Source organism: Heloderma suspectum, chromosome 2 (assembly GCF_057233095.1).
Source record: "Heloderma suspectum isolate Gila_16-S chromosome 2, 16-S_ref, whole genome shotgun sequence".
NCBI classification, from domain to species: Eukaryota; Metazoa; Chordata; class Lepidosauria; order Squamata; family Helodermatidae; genus Heloderma; species Heloderma suspectum.
Window position 1 is genome coordinate 281797727 of NC_139459.1, and position 6161 is coordinate 281803887.

Below are 6161 nucleotides of genomic sequence, written 5' to 3' on the forward strand. Positions count from 1 at the left end.
TGCAGATTGAAGGCATTCTACTCACTGAAGCAGACTGCATTTGCCCTCTTGTCCACACTCAGCTTCTCTGCCTCTATTGCTTTAAAGCAGGGATGGGCAACTTGTGGTCCTCCAGATGTTTTGGTCTATGACCCATCAGCCCTAGCCAGTATAACCAATGGTAAGGGACCATAGGAGTTGTTGGTCAAAACATCTGGAAGCCACAGGTTGTCCACTTCTGCTTTAAAGCCATGTTTTAAAGTCTGTCTGTTGCACATGGTTCAAATAAATAGAGCAGCAACCAGATTATATTAATACCATAAGGTCCACTAGGAATAAGTTGGGACTATGCACCCTTGGGTCTAACATGGAACATTCTCCTTAACCAATTTTCTCAGCTCTAAAGCAAGGGAACATAAAAAGAAAAGGAAAAAGTTATAAAAAGGAAAGGAAAAAGTTAACCTGTATTATGTTGTGTGGGTGTGATGTGAGATGGACATCTTTTATAATTTGATTGCTTGCTAATGGAGAATGATAGCAAGCAGATAATGTAGATGGCTGGTGGCTATTAGCTAGCAGCTGGGACACACTCCACATATCTGGGTGGGGGCTTGGGAGAATGTTGGGAGTTTAAATGTAACCAGCAAAGGAAACAGAAATCTGAATTGTGCAGCTGGCTGAAAGGAAGAGCCTGGGATAGGGTTCCAAGTGCTGTTTTGCTTTTGTGGGAACTGATGGCAGTTCAAAAACTAGTGCTGTCTGGATGCTTTCCTGCTCAATATGAATCTTTAAGTTTATTTTTATATGGTTGTTAGCATTTACTATGTAACAAAGAAAGCTGCGAAAAAGCCACTATAAAAATCCTAGCAATGTAACCAACATATATGTTTGTATCTGTTCATCAACAGATATCCCAAATGCTTCGCTTTGAAGAAAAGCAAAACAAATATACCATGCTGGCAGCAGCAGCCATGTCACTTCAAGGTAGCAGCAATTGGTGATATGTGAAACCACTGTTGTGGCAGTAGCAACACTTTAAATGTCCATTTTAACATCAGCCAAGCCAGCCCACTCCCATGTCTCAGCTAGAAAGGACTGAGGCTTTTAACATTAACACAACTGTTGGAACGTTATCCCCTCTTGTGGCTTGTAGTTTGGCTGTCCCCTTCCTTCCTTCCAGCTGGCTAATCTGTTAAAAACCTATTTACAAAACAATGACCTCTAGTTTGCTGTTCTCCACTTTCTTGGAACAAGACATGTTAGCAGCATATGTGATGGAAGCAAAGCGGAAATTGATAAAGGAAGAGATTTCTATTATATGGTATTATGTGTGTGTCACTCCTTATTTCCCTGCCAGAAAACAATGCTCGTTGCTTACACAGATGATATCCCCCGAAGACCTTAAATTGTTTCATAATGGAACAATGTCTTGTTATCCCAGTTATTGTAATGTAGAAAGCTGAGGCCCAGAAAAGTAATTTGCCAATATATAAAGAGATACCCTGGAGTGGAGTCAAATCTAGAGCCTTATGATTCCCAAATTCCCTTACACTATTTCCCTGAATGTAGCAATTCCCTTTAGGTGGGGTGGGATGCAGTGTGTGTGTGTGTGTGTGTGTGTGAGACAATAACAGCCCCAATTTGTTTTTGCTTTTTTACTTCTACTGCCTCATAAGTATTGAGACTTCACAAATCTCCAGGGCCAGATGAGCTGCATCCTAGAGTAATAAAGGAACTGGCAGAAGAACTCTCAGAACCGCTGTCTATTCTCTTTGAGAAATCATGGAGGACAGGTGAAGTGCTAGATGACTGGAGGAGGGCTAATGTTGTCCTTATCTTCAAAAAGGGTAAAAAGGAGGAACCTGGGAACTACAGACCACTCAGTCTGACATCAATCCCTGGGAAAATTCTGGAGCAGATGATAAAGCAATCCATCTGGAAGCACCTTGACAACAATGCAGTGATTACTCAAAGCCAACATGGATTTGTCAAGAACAAATCCTGCCAGACGAATCTGATCTCATTTTTTGATCAAGTAACCTCCCCTGTAGACCGTGGGAATGCTGTAGACATCATATACCTCGACTTCAGCAAAGCTTTCAACAAAGTGCCCCATGATATCCTGATGAGCAAACTAGCTCAAAGTGGGCTGGATGAAACAACTATCTGGTGGATCCACAGTTGGCTACAGAATCGGACTCAAAGAGTGCTTCTCAATGGGATCTTCTCAAACTGGGGAGAGGTAATGAGCAGGGGACCGCAGGGCTCAGTCCTGGGCCCAGTGCTCTTCAACATTTTTATTAATGACTTGGAGGAGGAGGTACAGGGAATGCTGATCAAATTTGCAGATGACACCAAATTGGGCGGGATAGCTAATACTTTGGAAGACAGAAACAAAATTCAAAGTGATCTGGATAGACTGGGGCACTGGACAGAAAACAAAAGAATGACATTTAATAGGGATAAACGCCAAGGTCTGCACCTAGGAAAAAGAAACCAAATGCACAGTTACAAGATGGGGGATATGTGGCTCAACAAGACTACAAGCAAGAAGGATCTTGGAATTGTTGTCGATCACAAGCTGAAGATGAGCCAACAATGTGATGTGGTTGCAAAAAAGGCAAATGCTCTTTTGGGATGCATTAACAGAAGCATAGCTTCCAAATCCCGGGAAATACTAGTTCCCCTCTACTCAGCACTGGTTAGGCCTCATCTGGAGTACTGTGTCCAGTTCTGAGCACCACATTTTAAGGAGGATGCAGACAAACTGGAGAGGGTTCAGAGGAGGGCAACAAAGATGATCAGGGGACTGGAAACAAAAGCCCTATGAAGAGAGACTGAAATAACTGGGCATGTTTAGCCTTGAGAAGAGAAGACTGAGGAGAGAGATGATAGTGCTCTTCAAGTCCTTGAAAGGTTGTCACAGAGAGGAAGGCCAGGATCTCTTCTTGATCATCCCAGAGTGCAGGACACGGAATAATGGGCTGAAGTTACAGGAAGCCAGATTCCGGCTGAACATCAGGAAAAGCTTCCTGACTGTTAGAGCAATATGACAATGGAACCAATTCCCTAGGAAGGTAGTGGGCTCTCCCACACTGAAGGCATTTAAGATGAGGCTGGACAGCCATCTGTCAGGGATGCTCTGACTTAGATTCCTGCATTGAGCAGGGGGTTGGACTCAATGGCCTTGTAAGCCCCTTCCAACCCTACTATTCGATGATTCTATGAAATAAACTGGCAGCACAATCCTATACAATGACCTGGTTCACACAATGGAAAAAGGACCTGTGGTTTATTTAAGCCACAGTGGACTGCAGTGCATGACAGGCAGGTTTTGAATATTTGTGTCATCCAAACCCAGGGACCCAGGTTTATGCAAGGGTTGTTTAATCCATGGTTGTTTAATCCATGGTCGATAACCCACAATCCCTTAATTTGGACAACACAAGTTGCAGCTGGGGTTTGAATATTCAAATGACCACCTGTACACACATGTGAACTGGCCAATGGGGCTTGCTGCTAGGAAATTTTATATAGGATTGCAGCCTAAGTCTTGAGCTATAGAATGGAGACAGGGAGGAGAGCAAGTTAACAAAAACATTTAGACTCTGTAGAGGAAGTACAACTCCAATATATAATATTTATTTCCCCCTTTGTAAGCAGAAAGTGTGCAGTGGACCCCTCAAAATCAAGACTTGCAGCTAGAAGGGAGAGGTTGTTGTACACCCCCAAAATAATGTTCACATGTTTGCAGAATGAAATTAAGTTTAGACAATGAACTCTTGGGATAACAAAGGCGTTCTCCTTCTGCCACCACTGGAGCAGTGCTCCAGAAACAGCTCCATCTCAGGGGTGAAGCAACTTCCCTAGACTGTAAAACAACTTGGGAACTAAAGAAGCTGTGGAATAAATAGATTCTGTTTGATAGCTTTTTACTCAGTTAAGACTAAGTACCTGGATTATACAATTATATCATGGTTGAGTTAACCAGTTCAAAAGCACATTTGGCACTAGTTAAATGGTCAACTGCTTCTTTTGCTCCACACTTCAATATAATTTCACTACTCTCAAAGCGCAGCACAGAATTGGATAGTCATGGAATTTCTAAATTAAGTCTGAGCTGTGTAAATAGTTTGTGCATACCCACCCTCCCTCTAAGGGTGAAATACATAAAAACACAGCAGGGACAGCTGGAATACTTAAGTAGACAGGGGTAAGAAAGGTACTAGAAATCTGGGAAGTTATATGTAGTTGTATCATCATCATCAAAAGCTGTGTGAGCTACAGGTGGCTCCTTTATCACTGAAGACATCAAAGGAAAGATGAAATAAATAAAAATATTATAGTCTTGGTCACAGGCTGGGTTCTTCTAGTGCTCATAGCTTATTAGAACAATGAACATACATTTTCATAGTGCCAGGCTAAAAAGAAGCATCATCAGCAGAGATAATGAGAGCTTCAAAAAGAATATTTTCTGTAGGCAGAAAATGTATTGCTCACAAAGAAAAATGAAAGGGTAGAAGAGAGGCAGCCGTTACTCAGATTCTGAACAACAACCTCAATTGTCATATGAACTTGATTTTTCCTTAATATGCCAACTGTCAAGACAGTTAGATCTGAACAGGAAATTTAGGGGAAATTCCGGTTTGGATTTAAATTGATCTTGGTTTCTATCAGTGTTATAATTAGCCAAAGAATTAATTCACCTCCAGTGCTGAACTTAATTAGACAAGCTCAAATTTGCCACTAAACCTCAAAACAAAACATCCTTTAAAAAGTCCTTTCATCATCTTCCCCACATAAGATTATCTGGCCAGTATGATGGTTAAATGATGAAAACTGGGCAGTGCGGCCACTGAGGTCAAGAGACCATGAAACAGCAAGTTGACCACTTGTTTGCTTTATGTGTTGCAACATGACTAGTCTTTGGGTACTTCCGCACAGATTGCTCTTAGCATTACCAATCAGAAGACATTGTACAGTTATTTAATCTTTCCCTCCTTAATGGCTTTTTTGTGAAAATAGATGGAAGAAGCAATGGAAAAACCCTGGAGGGTTACACACAGAAGACAAAGATGTCCGGACTTCCCATAAAATTCTGTGTATGAGGCAATTGCACAATGAAAGCCTAGTCTGGAGGCACCCTTAGTCTCAATGGGCAAGAATATAGTTCAATGCATAGATTCAGAGTTGTCAACCCAAAAGATCCTCTTACCAAACTCCTTGATCAGACACCATCCACTCACCAGTTGTCTACACTCTACCAATCCATCTGTAGCCCCAAACTGTGTGCTACAACTGGATGTGAGATGCTTACAAAGCAAATATAACTCAAGCAAGCCAAATTAAGCCCCACACTATGAGGGAAGGCAGTGTCACAACTCAATCTGAGAATTTGTTCCTATCTCCCCAAAACTTCCAGAGCCACATATATTTTATGCATGTTTCAGCTAAGTTCACATATAAGGGGCGGGCGGTGGGTCTACTCTACACAAAAACTAGTGGGAAGAGGAAGAGATTGAAAGCTGCCCCTCAACTACCTTACCCAGCTTTGTTCTACCTTGAAGCAATTTTCTTCCTGCTTGGCAAATACCTGGTATCAAAACAAGGCTGGAGAAAAACTGCTTAAAGCAGTGAGGCATAGCAAGTCAAGGCAGGGAAGGGTCAGGTTTTCTCCCCTCCCTCATGCGGTCCTTTTTGTGTAAAGTGCCTGAGCACAGTAATGGACCAAATGAGGGCCCATAAACTGAGACTCAGTCCAGACAAGATGGTGGTATTGTTAATGAGTGCTTTGTCTGCCCAGCTAGGTGGCATTCAATCTGTTATGGAGGGCATTGCATTCCCCCTAAAGGATCAGGTTCACAATTTGGGAGTGCTCTTGGATCCAGCATTGTCACTGGAGGCACAAGTGGCCTCTGTGGCTACTTTTTATCAGGTTAGGCTCATATACCACCTACAGCCCTATCTGGACAGAGATAGCCTTGCTACAGTTATCCACGCTTTGGTAATCTCCCCGTTGGATTCCTGCAAAGCACTGTATGTAGGATTACCTTTGAAAATGATCCAGAAACTTCAGATAGTCCAAAATAGGGCAGCAAGACTGTTAATTGGGGCTGGACAATATGAGCATATTACACCTGTGCTTTGCCATCTGCACAAGCTTCCAGTCCATTTCTGGGCAC